This window comes from Balaenoptera ricei, chromosome 14, assembly GCF_028023285.1.
Source record: "Balaenoptera ricei isolate mBalRic1 chromosome 14, mBalRic1.hap2, whole genome shotgun sequence".
Lineage (NCBI taxonomy): Eukaryota > Metazoa > Chordata > Mammalia > Artiodactyla > Balaenopteridae > Balaenoptera > Balaenoptera ricei.
In genome coordinates, this window is record NC_082652.1 from 85,737,064 (window position 1) to 85,756,685 (window position 19,622).

General features: G+C 36.5%; 1 long non-coding RNA gene across 2 annotated transcripts in view; it reads left to right on the forward strand.

Moving 5' to 3' along the window:
- LOC132347572 (uncharacterized) overlaps nucleotides 1–17,465 on the forward strand; it is a 44,942-nt gene extending 27,477 nt beyond the window's left edge. The window contains exons 3-5 of one of the 2 annotated variants that reach the window (XR_009497230.1): nucleotides 2,519–2,571; nucleotides 2,924–3,016; nucleotides 17,227–17,465. This is a non-coding gene — a long non-coding RNA (uncharacterized LOC132347572). Of the gene's footprint in view, nucleotides 1–2,518; nucleotides 2,572–2,923; nucleotides 3,542–17,226 lie in introns of those variants that run through there. The other variant, XR_009497229.1, reaches the window with a different exon arrangement.
- Nucleotides 17,466–19,622: the final 2,157 nt, after the last annotated feature.

Consider the following 19,622-nt stretch of genomic DNA (forward strand, 5'->3'; position numbering starts at 1 on the left):
AGAATTAACAAACATTAATCTACCATCCAAGGATCACAATATAATTTTTTTATTGTGAGAAAATACAAATATCATTAAATTCACCATTTTAACCATTTTAAAGAATATAATTCAGTAGCATTGAGTACACTCACGATGTTGTATTAAAGCATTAAAAGTTCATGGTAATGTTCTTAAAAGCTCATTCTTTTTTTAAAATTGTTTATTTATTTATTTATTTATTTATGGCTGTGTTGGGTCTTCGTTTCTCTGCGAGCGCTTTCTCTAATTGCGGCAAGCGGGGGCCACCCTTCACCGCAGTGTGCGGGCCTCTCACTATCGCGGCCTCTCTTGTTGCGAAGCACAGGCTCCAGATGCGCAGGCTCAGTAGTTGTGGCTCACGGGCCTAGTTGCTCCGCGGCATGTGGGATCTTCCCAGACCAGGGCTCGAACCCGTGTCCCCTGCATTGGCAGGCAGATTCTCAACCACTGCGCCACCAGGGAAGCCCCATTCTTATCATTAGATATGATTTACAAAGAATAGTGTAATAATAATAGTTGTTTACAGTCATTTAAAATTTTTAACAAAAACAAGCAAAATTAATGTTAAATATATTAAAGTTGATTCTTCCACAAAACACATTTTAGTAAGAGAAATTAAAATCATTTATGATAAAATATGTGCAAGCAACTTAAAAATGTTTTTATCTCTAGCCTATTGAATGAAGAATTAAATTTGAGGTTTCAGGTTATCATTATTATACTTGTCTATATTTAAAGAATACACCAAAATAAAAATGGTGGTACTTAAATAAGCACTTATTTTTGGAGACTGACCTTTTTTCTGAATCTTTTTGTGGTTTACAGTCATCAATATGCAATTTAAACTCTCAGGCTAATTTATTACAACTGGTAATCACATTGATAGCATTACAAATCTAAATATATCTTAATGGGAGTCTACAAGGATTTATAATCCAAGTAGAAAGACTTTAAAGAGTGAAGTTGTTGATCTCCCATTACATGATAGGGCAATGGATCCAATTTCCTGCTTCTAAAGACTATTCTTAAACCAGCAATGATGGGTTTTATTATCACAGGGACAGTTGTTGCTCCTCGATGACAGCTTTTTCCAGGGTTTAATCACATACTCACTTAGACAATTCTCTTTTGATCTCATCAAATTCATGCTCTCCTTTTCAGAGAGGAAAAGCAGCTAGTGAATATTACCCAAGATAACCTTTCTATGCCTAAACATATAGAGTCACATTATTCTTTGTCTCTTATGCAGAGTCAAGAAGCTGAGTGCCTCCTTGGCCTTATATCCTCTTATTTTGTGTTACTGATGACTTTCCTTTGGAATATTGCACATTTTTATAAATTATTTAGCATGTGATTACTAAATGGGAAATGAAAGAACTTAGGTAACAAAAATCAAAAGCATGAAAGTTCAAAGAGGGGTCATTCAGTGTTTTTGTTAAATGCAAGGTAAATATATACAAACAATGTATATTTCCTGCCTCAAAATTTCATGTAGTCTGTACTCCTACATTCAATAAATAGAATTAGATATATTAACATTTTTTGATTAATTTAATTAATGTTTATTGTATTAATATCTAATGAACATATGAGATAGAGTGTTATCCCCCTCAAGTAGTTTTCAAGCTAAAGAGAAAACACGCATAAAGAATTCAGTATGATACCATAGCATGCAGTAGAAGTTATTGCAGAGGCATAATTTTCACTGAGATAAAGAGAAATAAGATAACATGTAAAGATGGACTTTATAGATAAGTATGTTTTTTATAAGCACAGAAGAGGATGAAAACCATCACAGAGTAAGGAGAGAATAACCAAAGACAAAGGGTGTACAAGGTTTGATGTGTATTTATCCTGAAGTGGAGGATAGCATACATGAGACAAACTCTAAGTTAGAAATGAAGATGAGTCAAGGGTACATTCACTGAGAAAAGAATATATTGGGGAAATTAGGTAATTAAGTGTCCACAGAGCATAAGAAATAGGAAGAGTACGGTGGGAGCTGTTACTTTAATCAACTTTACGTTAAATACCAAGGAACTTAGACTTGATTTGATAAGTAATAGGGAATCATTGCAGGTTTTTAAGTATGAGAACAACCTGGTAAGTTTTACAACTAGATAACTAGTATGGAGCTGTATGTAAATGAAGTTGTCAGGACTAATACCAGAGTGAATTGAATACTCGTATGGGGAACAAAATGCAATTGGACTCCTACTTCACATCTTTAAGAAATTCTGGGTAGATTACACGCATGCATATAAAAAGCCAAACTAAAACACTTTTAGATCTAGATAGATAACACATCAGTACGGCAGGGTAGGATTTCTTAAACAAGACATGAAAATCTCCAACAAGAAAGAGAATATTTATAAATGTATTAGTATTAAAAACATGCCAAATTTTCAATAATTAAAAATTATCAGTCAACTTAGGCTGCCATAACAAAATAGTATAGACTGGATGACTTAAGCAACAGTAATTTATTTTTTCACAGTTCTGGAGGCTGGAAAGTCCAAAGTGAAGGTGGCTGGCTGGTTCGATTCCCCGGTGAGTGCCCTCTTCCTGGCTTACAGGTGGCCCTTTTCCGGCTGTGTCCTCACTATGGTGGAGAGAGAAAGGAAGCAAGTTCCTTGGTATCTCTCCTTATAAGGTCACTAATCCCACCATAAGGGCCCCCTGTCTTCATGACCTCATCAGAATCTAATTACCTCCCAAAGACTCCATCTCCAGATACCATCATACTGGTGGTTAGGGCTTCAACACATGAATTTTGAAAGGGACACAACTGGTTCATAGCACACCCTATTTTCCATTTTCCACTTCTCACTCTCTCTACTCCTACTCTTGCTGCTGGAATCATGCCCAGATAAACTAACTGCATTCAAACTTTTGTCTTAAGTTCTGTTTTCAACAGAACAGGAGTCCAGACTAAGGAGTTGGCGCTGGAATTGAGGAACTCACTGGCCAACTGGCAAGAAGACTGTGGCTAGTGGTAAGTGAAGGCTGTGAGTCAAAAAGAGGCAAGTTCTGTTCAAGGAACCGACAGTGATTGTCCTGGCTGGACTGCACAGAGCATGGCTGAGCTCGAGAACCAAGGCTGGAGAGGTAGAATGGGGCCAGATTATGCTGGTCCTTGTAGGACATGTTTCAGTTTGGTCTTTCTCCTACAGCAAACAGGAAAGCACAGAAGGACCTTTAGCTGTGGAGCAACATGGTCATATTTGCACTGAACATATTAGCATGAGGAACAGACTAGAAGGGGGTAGGTGATGACAAGAGAGGACCCTGGGAGGTGGGTTTAGAGGCTATTGCATTAGTCCAGGGGAGAAAGGGTGGTAGCTTGGTCTAGGAGGTCGGCGGGAAGCAGAGGCCATAGGGACCTTGCCTGGAATTTTAAAAAGAACAAACATTTCTGCATTTAATGGAAGATTTGACCAGTTGACTGCAGTGGCTCCTCTGAATACCCTTTGAGAGTGTCTGATTATTTCACTAAAAAGCAAGAAACCGCTTAATAAAAATCCTGATTTCCTCAGTCTTCTTTTGCTTTTAAATCGCTACTAGTTGATACAACACAAGGAAAACAACATCCATATTTCTCCATTCCAAACAGTATCGTTCAGCTGGCTTAACCAACACCCCAGCATCTCCACAGCATACAACAGTAGGTGTTTATTGCTTAAGCATCTGTGTGTCAGCTGGGGGTCAGCTGATCTAGGTGAGGCACCGCTGTGGTTTCTCCTTCAAGGTGTGCGTCTGGCTGGGCTCGGAAGCTGCTGGGGGTTGGGCTCAGGTGTGAGCCGTGAATAATCAGCATCCTGAGGCCCGGGTTGCAGTCTCAGCAGCCACCAGGGAGAGCCCTTCCGTGGCAGCTGCAGAAGCGCAAGGAGTAACTCATGCTTCCGAGGCTTAAAAGTGGCAGAGTGCTTCTTCCTCCATTTTCCGCTGGACAAAGCAAGTCACAAGGTGAAGACCAGTATCAGTGAGTTGGGGACATGTACTCTGCCTCTCAGAGGCCAAGGCAAGGCTGTGGATGCAGATTACCATTATCAGGAGGGGAGGATTGTGGCTGATACTCAGCCTATCACAGAAAATAGCACCAGGGCCTCCTCTGCCCCACAGAACCTGAAAGAATTTTGACAGTTCCTTTTCCCTCAATTCTTTCCTAACTAGCGAAAAGTGGTTCCTTTCTGTGTACACTTTTCTTAAAGGGATGGTTGATAAATTCTTTCACAGAGAAGTCTATGTAATTTTGTAAGGTGTTTCTCAAATTCCAAGTTGCAATGACATTTGTAAAGACAAATATATTTATTCATAAGAGCCAGGCTTTGTAGAAGTCAGAAAGGATTTTCTGTGATTTTCAAAAGCTAAGTTTTAAAAACTGAGAGCCAAGTCCAGAGTACCGAGCATAGGCTTTTACACAAAATACCAGTTGCCCTACCTTGAAAGAAAGAACAGTTGTCAGTAGGTTAGAAGAGATGGTTCCGAGGGTACCTAGACTGGTCTCAATGCTTGTAGGTTAAGAAGGCCTCCGAGTGAGAAGGTGTTTGATTTGGGGGACTCATAGATGAGGGGTTTTGTGCCTGGCCTTCCAGACTGCAAGGAGCAAAATATAAAACCTGTTTAAATTATCAACAGCTGCGGGATGGTGTTGAGGCAAATGGACCTGGAGGTAGCCTCGTAGAATGTGGCATAGCCCGGGGTGGTGTGGCTGAAGTAGCCAGGGAGTTCCCGAGCCCCATAAAGGGGAGAAGAAATCCTTAGAAGAGACCTTGCCTCCAAATGAGAAAATGTAGACTTTATGACAAGTCAAGATGAGCAGCCTTAAGGGAGGAGTGACGCCCACAGTACCACTTCTAAATACCTAAAATCATCAGGGAGGTAGTATGTCAGGGCACCAGATAGCAATAACAAAAGGTGCTCTCCATTCAGGAGAAAGGCAAATCACACATCCTTTACTTGAGTACCTCTCCTTACCTCTTGCTCCCTGTGATTTCCGTAACTCCTAGAAAAAAAGGATAGGAGAAGGAAATTTGGAGAAACCTTGAATACATTGTTTTCAATGCTTGTGTTACATGGGGCCAGCTTGTAAAACAGGGGGCGATGGGACCACTTACTCTGCAGAATGAGGAGGGGTGGTGTCAGGGGAGCGTGAGCCTTGGAGTTATGCAGACACGTGGCCGTGAATACATTTGGATATCTAGCAGCAGAATCTAAAGTTTCAACCTGGAAGTTACTGAGTTACCTTGAGTTGGGAAAAATAAGAGCTTTCTGCCATCAGTGGAATTAGAGGTCAAAATTGAGGTCACCTGGAAATTGAGTTTATTCATAAGAGGGAAAGTTAGATTTCTGCACATATGAGTTGTTACTATGAAATATAAACACACACATATCATTTGGAAATAAGAACTCCCAAGATGCTTAGTTCTTAAATGTCTGGTCAGAGTCTCTTAAGGTAAATAAGTCTCTCCTGTTTTGTAATACTTTAGGATTATTGTTTCACCATGCAGTTGTTTTGATTTTTATTGTTTCAGTCATACGCATTTCCAAGGTTAGAGATTAATGTAACAAAGTACATAGTCCAGTGTAATGAGGAGCAGGTTCAAATTCTTCTCCCATGATATCAGCCAAAGATCCAAGAGTTCGCAACCCCAAATCTGAACACGCTGGCTCGGCTGTCAAAGTAATAGCCATGTACACAATCTAGTACTATTCAACAGAATGAAGATTTGTTCACTCAAATGGATTTATTTTACTAAAATCTTTTTTTTGTTGTTGCCAGCACAAGGTGAAATGGAAAGTTGGAAATAAGCCTGAAAAGCTGGTCAGCATAAGTAGCCAAACCAGATAATTAGCACAAACCCACACTCAGCACCATATTCTTAGAACCTGTAGAGTACAAATTATCTGCAGCTGTGAATAACTTCTAATATTTAAGCATTGGGTAAACATTTTGCTTTTGACCCAAACTGTATAGCTTGGCTGTCTCCAGAAGCATTATGGCCAACTTTCCATTTTGTTTTGTACTTTCTGGACTTAGGCAAAATCTGGACTGCTAAGAAACTGGATAATTTTGTTCTTAATTTTGTAAAATAAAGCTGAACTATTTAACAAGTCATTTATTATTCATTGAGATATACTGTCTCTTGATAAATGATTGACATAATCCAAACATTAATTTTGTGTTTATTTAGAAATTGAGATTTGGAAATAATTTGTCTAGTCCAAGGAAAGAAGGAATGTTAACACTGGAGCCAGATTTGTCTTGATCACTCTAAACAGACCAATTAAAAGAATAGGCTTAATATTTTCTTTGGGAGAGCTAGCTAGTACGCGTTGCCAGAGCAGTCAATAGTTTAACAGAAAAAAATTCTGGAAGAAAGAATATAAAAGAGATGAAAAATATATTTAAAAGAGAGAGAGAAAAAAAAAAAACTGGCATGAGTCTGGAAAAGGGAGTTAAAACTCTCTGGTAAGCGGAAGAAGGGCAAATGAATGTTACAGAATTTTGATTCCTGGGACGTAGACCGTGAAAGGTCTACACCTTAAAAGAGAATTACCAAGTGAAGAACAGGAATGAATCAATATCAGCATGCACTCAAAGATGTATCATTAGCTATAAGAGCTTCTTCCAGAGTAATATAGTATGTTTTCATTCTTGGAAATAATTTCTTCATAACTAGAAAAAAAATACCAAGACAATGGAATTGGATTGAGTATCTCCCTTAAATGTTAAACCTGGTCATTGTTTTCAGTGTAAGAGGATATCTACAGGATGTAAATAATTTGTAGGAAAGTGCTAAGAACAAGGCAGCATGGAGGAGAGCCAGAGAGCAAGGGAAGGTTAACTTGATAGGTTCTGCAGCATCCAGGAAATTAGTTTACTTCATATGCAATAAAAGCAGATCCAAATCTACCCAAAATAAATATCTTTAAAGTTAATCTTTTATATTTTAATTTTTTTCCATAAAGTTTTAATTTAAATGGACCTACTGGAATTTGTAAAAACTTAAATGACTAAAACCTTTGTTGCATAACATCCTAATATAAACTTATCTTAATAATAAATTAATACTAAAGTGTGATTGTTTTTAAGCAGCTTTCCTTAGAATAATTTTATTTCTTAAAATTGAATACAATTTCTCTAATAAAAGTGTAATTTTCAAGTATATAAACATATAAAGCATATTCTTTATTGGCTATCATTAAGGGTGAAGACTTTGATAGGTGTAAAACCACTCTTTCATTTTAAAGATAGTTGTCTGAAATATAAGCAGGTTTGATGTGACTGGTACTAAAATATTTGAGCGAAAAAACACTAAGATGTCATAACTGATTTTCACATTAGCATATACTTAGTTTTGACTAAATATTCTCTTCTTCAAACATCCATTCCTTTCCTTGAACAAGAAAAACAATAATAATACCACAGTCAATGTAGCCAAATATTAAATTAATTCAGTACGAATTTTGCCCATGATTGAAATTTTGTTTGCGATTAAGAGAGAAAACATGTTTGCAAAAATGTACACCTTTTCTTTAAATGGTACTTATTATTTGTTAAGGGGTAAAGTAACCATAATACTATTAGTTTTAAAATCTGATAAAAAAGGAAACATTAGGACACAGCAAAATTTAAAATCGGGCAGATGGTTCACTAGCATTCTTCAATAGGCAACACTGAAGTTGTTATTTTTATTGATGCTTAAATTGTTCTGGTTCCCTTGGATGGGAAAATGTATTTGAAGACCAGTTTTTGCTGTTGGGGTAATCTTTGCTACCAGGGTTGCCATTATTCCTAGGCCTTTTTACTTAACAAAGCTAGGATAAAGCTATATAGTTCTATATGTATTTTTGTATGTGTAGATAATAATTATATGTATTTATATAAAATACAGAATTAATTCTCACAGATACATCCATTAACAATCAGGACTAGGATTTATACTAACCTCTTTCATCTTCTATCTGTATCTCTCTTCTCCCATGTTACAAATCCTGGCATGATAACAAGCATATCACAGATAACATAATTTTTCATTGACTTTCTGCACAATATACACATAACAGTCTCTGAATAACAATACCAACACTACCACCAAGAATTTGACCACTGAAAACAGTTTAAAATGTTTGCAGTTTTTTGGGGGTCAAATGATCATGATTTAAATAAGTTGGAATCATTAATCACTGTGTGGTTATGACACTAACTGGATATACATATTAATTCATTTGTTTCATTTTAGTTTGCAGTTTTAGAGATTGATTACTTTTTCATTTATTTTTACGTGATCCCAAAGTTGAATCTACTAACTAAGGAATATGCAAACAAGTTTAACGTCTGTTCTTATTATCCAAGAACTCCGATATTTGTCATTTTAAAAATATTATAGTTTACCATTTATTTTTAAATAATCGTATTTAAAATATATATTAAAATTATATGTATATATTCATATCTTGTCTTTCCTAGGTAATTTATAGAATACAATATTTTCTTTTCTAGTTTTTGTTTTGTTTTTTAAGCACTATATTCTAGATATCACTTTATAGTCATGTGTGGAAATATCCCTCATTCCTTTTTATAACTGGATATTTTGTTGTGTTAATATGCTACTACTTATTCATCCATTCTAATATTGACACATATTTGTGCTATTTCCTATCTATGCTTTTTAAATTATTCTTGCAATTAATGGTATTGTGTATATGTCTTTTTGTATTTTAACCAGTTTATCTTTGGTATATATTTGTAAAAGGGTCATTGCTACTGCATGAAAAGATAAAGGGTATATTTAATTTATAGTGCCAAGTTCCTTTTATTATATGTGATCTCATTTTTTATGTTGTTTCTCTAGAATTAGATCTAGATAAGATCCATATATTACATTGAGTTGATATATATTTTTTCTTTTTTAATCTGTATATATCTTTCTTTTTCCCTTGAAATTTATTTATTGATGTAACCATGTGTAGAACTGCATTTTCTTCTCTTTCCCGTGTTTCTTATAAACTCAGTGGTTGATTTAAAGGTTTGATTTGATTTAGGTTATTTTTTTTGGCATGAAGTGCCAAAAACTTCTATACAAGAGGTGTTGGGTATTTCCACAAGGAGACGTGTAACAACTGGACGGCTCTCTTTGTGTGATGTCGTGATGTTGATAGTCATTGATAACAATCTCCTGGATTCATTGTTAATTAGTGATTCACAGAATGATACTCTAATTCTATTGTAATGTATCTTTGATTATTTATATCCCCTGTTCTCTTTGTGTTCTCCTTCTGGAATTATGATTAGATGTATGTCCTATATCTCATCATCATCCTACATGTTTCATAACCTCTATTTCATATTTTCCATATCTTTTATTTCTGGGGTACATCCTAGATTTTTCTTTTGATTCTATTTTCAAGTTCACTAATTGTCACCTCAGCTGAGTCTAATCTGCTGGTTAACCCTTCCAATGAATTTTTAAATATTCAATCATTTAGTTTTTACATGTAGAATGTCTCTTTATTTTAAAACTACTTGGACAACTTTCATAGCTCTTGATTTTGCTTATATTTTTAAGACATTGATACACTTTGGACTAAGCAGGTCCACAGGAAGTCGAGCAGCACACTCATACAGGTCCAGCTCTGCTTCCAGATGTTCAGGGGATTTTCCACCTCTAATATTCAACACAAGTTCAAGACAGGCAGATGTTAATTGAACATTTACATCCTGCATAGCAGGCTAATTGATCGTTTACTTTTGTGCTGAAGTGGTAGCTGTTTGGAGTTCCAGTTCAATGTGAGGGTCTCTGCTATTAGATCCCCACCTTGACAGGTTCTAGGCTCAAGTTTACCGATTTTTGGAAAATAACCTCACAATGAAAACTGACTTTAGCATTCTATTCCTTGATTTCTAACTTTCACTTCACATTTGGCCTAATATTTCTTAGTTTCTTTACAGTTTAGCAAAACATTGTTTCTTTTTATACCAGCTATTTAAAATCGTATCATTAGTAGCATCTTAAAGAGATATTTAGATCTCTGTGCTGCCTGAGAGAACTTTCATGGTATACAGAATTTTAAAGTTGGTATATATGATAAGCTATTAAAACAAAGGACTCAGCATCACGTGCCTCAAATGAAGCAGATTAAAAAGTAACTCTAAGGGTTTCTTGCCTGGAAGTAAAAAACAAACAAAAATTAACAAGAGTTTCCTAAATACATCAAACACGGTTATTACCATTGTTGGATTCCCTAGGGACAGAAACAAGATTCAGGGAATTCAATGGAAATTTTTCTTTACCGTTTTAAAGGAAAATTCTTATTACTAAGTCATCATTTGCTAGCATGTTAAAGGGACTAGATTAGAAACTAGTTTAGAAACGATAGGGCTTGTGTGAGGGTCTTAATTAAACCACTGCTCCACAAGTTTAACAAGGGAGGCAGCACTTTCTGGCAAGAAAGTGAGAGATATAACTCTAGATATTTGCACCTATAGTCTGATAGTAGGAAACAACTTCATGACGGTTTGCTGTACTTGGGAATCTTGAGCTAATCAACATGTTTCCTTCCCATATGTGTGACTGTCCTTTAATTAATGACAAAAGTTACCGGTTACTGGGTCCAAAATCTTTATTTGCCAGCAAATAAATTAATCAAGTAATTTTCTTGATTAATATTCCAAATATAACATCATTTTGTTTTATCTAAGTTTTGTCATTTCCTTTTCATCAACTGATTTACTCTTTTTGAGTTCATATTGATTATCTACCATTTGTGTATGAATCAGAGGTCCAAGAATGCCTTCTTTTACCTCTGACAATCTTGTATTTGTAATTGAGTAGTTGCCACCATTTTGGGTGAGATGTACTCAGTTTTAGTTTGCTACCTCACCAAATGTCAGAGATGAACAGGATTTGGGGTCTCATCAGGCCAAATCCTTTTTAAAAAAGTAAGTACAAAAAAACAAACAAAAAAAGACAAAGTCACAGTGATTTGAGGAACTTTTCCCAAAGTCATTTAATTAATTAAATATCTTTATATTAAAAAAAACTATCCAAATCCCTGATGCATAACTGATTGAATAATTCATATGCTTATTCAAAGTGTGTTTATTGAAAACCTAGTACTTATCAAGCCGGTGTACTGGAAATTGGGGATAAAAGGTGAACGAGGCATGGGCACTGCTCTGAAGGAGCTCACAGATCAGAGGAGTATAACTATAAAGAAATAATTTTGACTCCCAGTCAAAATAACGTCTAGTTATAGCCTTCAAAGCCTCCTTTCCAAATTTATCATTACGAGGAAGAAAAAGGAGAAAACTCAAGGAAACACCAGAACAAAACAAAAACTGAGAAAACCTATTGCTGGAATTTTGAAGAATTGAAGATAGTTATAAGGTAGATAAGGTGCATATGTGAAAAACCAGACCTCAACATCTGACCCATCCTAAATTTTGATAGAGGTTATTCTGAATAAAAATACGAAGATGCTTTTCATGTTCCTGTTTAATGATGTATACCACCCCGAGAAACTGGCAGCCAGCCACTCTCAAGTGTTTTTTTATGAGGGTGACAGATGTTGTTTCCAAATACTTTGCTCTCACCCCCCAGTACCTTGGTAAACAAAGGCTGCAAATGCAAACAGTTTACTCTGGTAGGAAATTTTTGTGTACATACGTGTGTTTGTGTCTTTATAGAGGTGTGTGGGCTGGCAGTGTAGCAAGAAATTATGAAAAGTATAGTCTTCGCCACAAAATAATTATAAGGGGGTATGACAGCAGGAAACCTACCAGCAGTGCATCCTGGAAATTATATCTTTTCCACTTACTATGTGGGTGGATTGCTTAAGGCAATTGGAAAGTAGAAAGAGAGTAATAAACAGTTATTTACTTTTCAAAATTTTGTTTTTCTTAAATTTGTATTTTCATAGTAGTCTAATGATATACATCACATATTGGCACAGTGGTATAAATACTATATTTTATAAATGAATTCATGTACTTGTATTGTGGGTTCGCAGTGAATATGACTTACTGGTGACGCCTCATCAAAATGCTTGCAGATGCCTAATGTCGACAAGCAGAAAATCATGCAGTGAGGGAAGGAATAAAGCAGTAAAAAGTGTAGCTGACTATAGAGATGAGTTATATTAGTAATTCTACAGAGCCTTGCTATTGATTTTGAGGAGCTCTGATAACTTAGGCAGACTTGCTGCCTTACACATGGGCTGATTTTTTTTAATAAAACAGCTTTGTTGAGATATAATTCTATGCCATACATTTCGCCCATTTAAAATATATAATTCAGTGGCTTTAGTAGATTCACAGAGTTGTGCAACCATTATCACCATCAGTTTTAGAACATTTTTATCACCCAAGATGAAAGAAGAACAGGAAAGAAATCTGTGACCTTTAGCAGTTGTCCTCCATTTCCCGCCAACCACAACTATATGCAAACAACAGTCTACTTTGTTTCTATATATTTTCCAATTCTGGACATTTCATATAAAGGAAATCACGCAGCATGTTGTCTTTTTCCGACTTCTTTTACTTGGCGTAATATTTTCAGTTTTCCTCAATGTTATAGCATATACCAGGACTTCATTCTTTTTCATTGCTAAATAATATTCCATTGAATGGATATACAACATTTTGTTTATACATTTATTAGTCATTGAGCATTTTTTTTCTATTTTTTGGCTATTATAAACAATGCTGTGATAAACATTTGAGTACAAGTTTTTGTGTAGATGTAGGATTTTATTTCAATTGCATATATGCCTAATAGTAGAATCACTGGGTCATATGGAAATTCTATGTTCAACATTCTGAGGAGCTGCCAGACTATTTTCCAAAGCAACTGGACCATTTTACATTTCTACCAGCAACAGATGAGGATCCCATTTCTTCCACAACCTTGCCAATACTCGTTATATGTCTTTTTGATTATAGTTATCCCAGTGGATATAATATAGTGTCTCATTATGGCTTTGATTTCCATTTCCTAATGATGAAGATGCTGAGCATCTTTTCATTTGCTTTTTATCTGTCTGTGTATCTTTTCTGAAGTTATGTCTATTCAAGTTCTTTGAATACTTATTAATTGGGTTGTTTATCTTTTTGTTGTTGAGTTGTAAGAGCTATTTATATATCCTGGATGCTAGGCCATTATCACATATGTGATTTGCAAATATTTTCTCTCATACTCTGGGTTGTTTTTTTTCTTTTTCTACATAGTGTTCTTTCATGAACACAAAATTTTAAATTCTGATGAAGTTCAATTTATCTATTTTTTGTTGTTGCTTATGCTTGGTGTCACATTAAAGAAGCCACTGACAAAATCCATGGTAATGAAGGTTTGACCTTATGTTTATTTCTAAGAGTTTTATAGTTTTAACTCTTAAATTTAGGTCTTTGACACATTAAAAAAAAATTTTTTTTATACAGCAGGTTCTTATTAGTTATCTGGCTTATGCATATTAGTGTATATATGTCAATCCTAATCTCCCAATTCATCACACCACCACCACCACCCCCTACCCTCACTTTCCCCCCTTTGTGTCCATACGTTGTTCTCTACATCTGTGTCTCTATTTCTGCCTTGCAAACTGGTTCATCTGTACCATTTTTCTAGATTCCACATATATGCATTAATATACGATATTTTTTTTTCTCTTTCTGACTTACTTCATTCTGTATGACAGTCTCTAGATCCATCCACGTCTCAACAAATGACCCAATTTCTTTCCTTTTTATGGCTGAGTAATATTTCATTGTATATATGTAACACATCTTCTTTATCCATTCATGTGTTGATGGGCATTTAGGTTGCTTCCATGACCTGGCTATTCCAAATAGTGCTGCAGTGAACATTGGGGTCTATGTGTCTTTCTGAATTACGGTTTTCTCTGGGTATATGCCCAGTAGTGGGATTGCTGGGTCATATGGTAATTCAATTTTTAGTTTTTTAAGGAACCTCCATACTGTTCTCCATAGTGGCTGTATCAATTCACATTCCCACCAACCATGCAAGAGGGTTCCCTTTTCTCCACACCCTCTCCAGCATTTGTTGTTTGTAGATTTTCTGATAATGCTCATTCTGACTGGTGTGAGGTAATACCTCATTGTAGTTTTGATTTGCATTTCTCTAATAATTAGTGATGTTGAGCAGCTTGTCATGTGCTTCTTGGCTATCTGTATGTCTTCTTTGGAGAAATGTCTATTTAGGTCTTCTGCCCATTTTTGGATTGGGTTGTTTGTTTTTTAATATTGAGCTGCATGAGCTGTTTATGTATTTTGGAGATTAATCCTTTGTCTGTTGATTCGTTTGAAAATATTTTCTCCCATTCTGAGGGTTGTCTTTTCGTCTTGTTTATGGTTTCCTTTGCTGTGCAAAAGCTTTGAAGTTTCATTAGGTCCAATTTGTTTATTTTTCTTTTTACTTCCATTACTATAGGAGTTGGATCAAAAAAGATCTCGCTGTGATTTATGTCAAAGAGTGTGCTTCCTATTTTTTCCTCTAAGAGTTTTATAGTGTCTTGTCTTACATTTAGGTCTCTAATAGATTTTGAGTTTATTTTTGTGTATGGTGGGTGTTAGAGAGTGTTCTAATTTCATTCTTTTACATGTAGCTGTCCAGTTTTCCCAGCACCACTTCTTGAAGAGACTGTCTTTTTTCCATTGTATATCCTTGCCTCCTTTGTCATAGATTAGTTGACCATAGGTGCATGGGTTTATCTCTGGGCTCTCTATCTTGTTCCATTGATCTATGTTTCTGTTTTTGTGCCAGTACCATATTGTCTTGATTACTGTAGCTCTGTAGTATAGTCTGAAGTCAGGGAGTCTGATTCCTCCAGCTCCGTTTTTTCCCCTCAAGACTGCTTTGGCTCTTTGGGGTCTTTTGTGTCTCCATACAAATTTTAAGAGTTTTTGTTCTAGTTCCATAAAAAATGCCATTGGTAATTTGATAGGGATTGCATTGAATCTGTAGATTGCTTTGGGTATTACAGTCATTTTCACAATATTGATTTTTCCAATCCAAGAACATGGTATATCTCTCCATCTGTTGGTATCATCTTTAATTTCTTTCATCAGTGTCTTATAGTTTTCTGCATACAGGTCTTTTGTCTCCCTAGGTAGGTTTATTCCTAGGTATTTTATTCTTTTTGTTGCAATGGTAAATGGGAGTGTTTCCTTAATTTCTCTTTCAGATTTTTCATCATTAGTGTATAGGAATGCAAGAGATTTCTGTGCATTAATTTTGTATCATGCAACTTTACCAAATTCATTGATTAGCTCTAGTAGTTTTCTGGTGACATATTTAGGATTCTCTATGTATAGTATCATGTCATCTGCAAACAGTGACAGTTTTACTTCTTCTTTTCCAATTTGTATTCCTTTTATTTCTTTTTCTTCTCTGACTGCCGCAGCTAGGACTTCCAAAACTATGTTGAATAATAGTGGTGAGAGTGGACATCCTTGTCTTGTTCCTGATCTTAGAGGGAATGCTTTCAGTTTTTCACCATTGAGGATGATGTTTGCTGTGGCTTTGTCGTATATGGCCTTTATTATATTGAGGTAGGTTCCCTCTATGCCCACTTTCGGGAGAGTTTTTTTAATCATAAATGGGTGTTGAATTTTGTCAAAAGCTTTTTCTGCATCTATTGAGATGATCTTATGGTTTTTATTCTTCAATTTGTTAATATCGTGTATCACATTGATTGATTTGCATATATTGAAGAATCCTTTCATCCCTGGGATAAATCCCACTTGATCGTGGTGTATGATCCTTTTAATGTGTTGTTGGATTCTGTTTGCTACTATTTTGTTGAGGATTTTGCATCTATATTCATCAGTGATATTGGTCTGTAATTTTCTTTTTTTGTAGTATCTTTATCTGGTTTTGGTATCAGGGTGATGGTGGCCTCATAGAACGAGTTTGGGAGTGTTCCTTCCTCTGCAATTTTTTGGAAGAGTTTGAGAAGGATGGGTGTTAGCTCTTCTCTAAATTATTGATAGAATTCACCTGCAAAGCCATCTGGTCCTGGACTTTTGTTTGTTGGAAGATTTTTAATCACAGTTTCAATTTCATTACTTTTGATTGGTCTGTTCATATTTTCTATTTCTTCCTGGTTCAGTCTTGGAAGGTTATACCTTTCTAAGAATTTGTCCATTTCTTCCAGGTTGTCCATTTTATTGGCATAGAGTTGCTTATAGTAGTCTCCTAGGATGCTTTGTATTTCTGCAGTGTCTGTTGTAACTTCTCCTTTTTCATTTCTAATTTTATTGATTTGAGTCCTCTCACTCTTTTTCTTGATGAGTCTGGCTAATGGTTTATCAATTTTGTTTATTTTCTCAAAGAACCAGCTTTTAATTTTATTGATCTTCACTATTGTTTTCTTTGTTTCTATTTCATTTATTTCTGCTCTGATCTTTATGATTTCTTTCCTTCTGCTAACTTTGGGTTTTGTTTGTTCTTCTTGCTCTAGTTCCTTTCGGTGTAAGGTTAGATTGTTTATTTGAGATTTTTCTTGTTTCTTGAGGTAGGCTTGTATAGCTGTAAACTTCCTGCTTAGAACTGCTTTTGCTGCATCCCATAGGTTTTGAATCATCGTGTTTTCATTGTCATTTGTCTGTAAGTATTTTCTGATTTCCTCTTTGATTTCTTCAGTGATCTCTTGGTTATTTAGTAACGTATTATTTAGCCTCCATGTGTTTTGTGTTTATTACGGTTTTTTTCCCTGTAATTGATTTCTAATCTCATAGCATAGTTGTCAGAAAAGATGCTTTATATGATTTTAGTTTTCTTAAATTTACCAAGGCTTGATTTGTGACGCAACATGTGATCTATCCTGGAGAATGTCCCATGTGCACTTGAGAAGAAATTGTAATCTGCTATTTTCGGATGGAATGTCCTATGAATATCAATTAAGTCTATCTGGTCTTTTGTGTCATTTTAAGCTTGTGTTTTCTTATTAACTTTCTGTCTGGATGATCTGTCCATTGGTGTAAGTGAGGTGTTAAAGTCCCCCACTGTTACTGTGTTAATGTTGATTTCCTCTTTTATAGCTGTTAGTAGTTGCCTTATGTATTGAGGTGCTCCTATGTTGGGTGCATATATATTTATAATTGTTATATCTTCTTCTTGGATTGATCTCTTTATCATTATGTAGTGTCCTTCCTTGTCTCTTGTAACATTCTTTATTTTAAAGTCTATTGGGAGGATTAACGAAGATGGCGGAGTAGAAGGACGTGCTCTCACTCCCTCTTGCGAGAGCACCAGAATCACAACTGGCTGCTGGACAGTCATTGACAGGAAGACCCTGGACTTCACCAAGGAGGATACCCCACGTCCAAGGACAGAGGAGAAGCCACAGTGAGATGGTAGGAGGGGCGCAATCAGAGTAAAATCAAATCCCATAACTGCTGGGTGGGTGACTCACAGACTGGCGAACACTTATACCACAGAAGTCCACCCACTGGAGTGAAGGTTCTGAGCCCCACGTCAGGCTTCCCAACCTGGGGGTCTGGCTACGGGAGGAGGAATTCCTAGAGAATCAGACTTTGAAGCCTAGTGGGAATTGATTGCAGGACGTTGACAGGACTGGGGGAAACAGAGACCCCACTCTCGGAGGGCACACACAAAGTAATGTGTGCATCGGGACCCGGGGGAAGGAGCAGTGAACCTGGGGGAGACTGAACCAGACCTATCTGCTGGTGTTGGGGGATCTCCTGCAGAGGCGGGTGGTGGCTCTGTTTCACCGTGGGGATAAGGACATTGGCAGCAGAGGTTCTGGGCAGTGCTCCTTGGCGTGAGCCCTCCCAGAGTCTGCCATTAACCCCACCAAAGAGCACGGGTAGGCTCCAGTGTTGGGTTGCCTCAGGCAAAACAACCAACAGGGAGGGAACCCAGCCCCACCCATCAACAGTCAAGCGGATTAAGGTTTTACTGAACTCTGACCGCCACAGCAACAGTCAGCTCTGCCCACCACCAGAGCCTCCCATCAAGCCTCTTAGATAGCCTCAACCACCAGAGGGCAGACAGCAGAAGCAAGAAACACTACAATCCTGCAGCCTGTGGATCAAAAACCACAGTTACAGAAAGATAGAGAAGATGAAAAGGCAGAGGGCTATGTACCAGATGAAGGAACAAGAAAAAACCCCAGAAAAACAACTAAATGAAGTGGAGATAGGCAACCTTCCAGAAAAAGAATTCAGAGTAATGATAGTGAAGATGATCCAGGACCTCGGAATAAGAATGGAGGCAAAGATTGAGAAGATGCAAGAAATGATTAACAAAGACCTAGAAGAATTAAAGAACAAACAAACAGAGATGACCAATACAATAACTGAAATGAAAACTACACTAGAAGGAATCAATAGCAGAATAACTGAGGCAGAAGAACAGATAAGTGACCTGGAAGACAGAATGGTGGAATTCACTGCTGCGGAACAGACTAAAGAAAAAAGAATGAAAAGAAATGAAGACAGCCTAAGAGACCTCTGGGACAACATTAAACGCAACAACATTCGAATTATAGGGGTCCCAGAAGGTGAAGAGAGAGAGAAAGGACCAGAGAAAATATTTGAAGAGATTATAGTAGAAAACTTCCCTCACATGGGAAAGGAAATAGCCACCCAAGTCCAGGAAGCGCAGAGAGTCCCATACAGGATAAACCCAAGGAGAAACACGCCAAGACACATAGTAATCAAAGTGGCAAAAATTAAAGACAAAGAAAAATTATTGAAAGCAGTAAGGGAAAAACGACAAATAACATACAAGGGAACTCCCATAAGGTTAACAGCTGATTTCTCAGCAGAAACTCTGCAAGCCAGAAGGGAGTGGCATGATATACTTAAAGTGATGAAAGGGAAGAACCTACAACCAAGATTACTCTACCCAGCAAGGATCTCATTTAGATTCGATGGAGAAATCAAAAGCTTTACAGACAAGCAAAAGCTAAGAGAATTCAGCACCACCAAACCAGCTCTACAACAAATGCTAAAGGAACTTCTCTAAGTGGGAAACACAAAAGAAGAAAAGGACCTACAAAAACAAACCCAAAACAATTAAGAAAATGGTCATAGGAACATACATATCGATAATTACCTTAAACGTGAATGGATTAAATGCCCCAACCAAAAGACATAGACTGGCTGAATGGATACAAAAACAAGACCCATATATATGCTGTCTACAAGAGACCCACTTTAGACCTAGGGACACATACAGACTGAAAGTGAGGGGATGGAAAAAGATATTCCATGCAAATGGAAATCAAAAGAAAGCTGGAGTAGCTATACTCATATCAGATAAAATAGACTTTAAAATAAAGAATGTTACAAGAGACAAGGAAGGACACTACATAATGATCCAGGGATCAATCCAAGAAGAAGATATAACAATTATAAATATATATGCACCCAACATAGGAGCACCTCAATACAAAAGGCAACTGCTAACAGCTATAAAAGAGGAAATCGACAGTAACACAGTAATAGTGGGGGACTTTAACACCTCACTTATACCAATGGACAGATCATCCAAAATGAAAATAAATAGGGAAACAGAAGCTTTAAATGACACAATAGACCAGATAGATTTAAT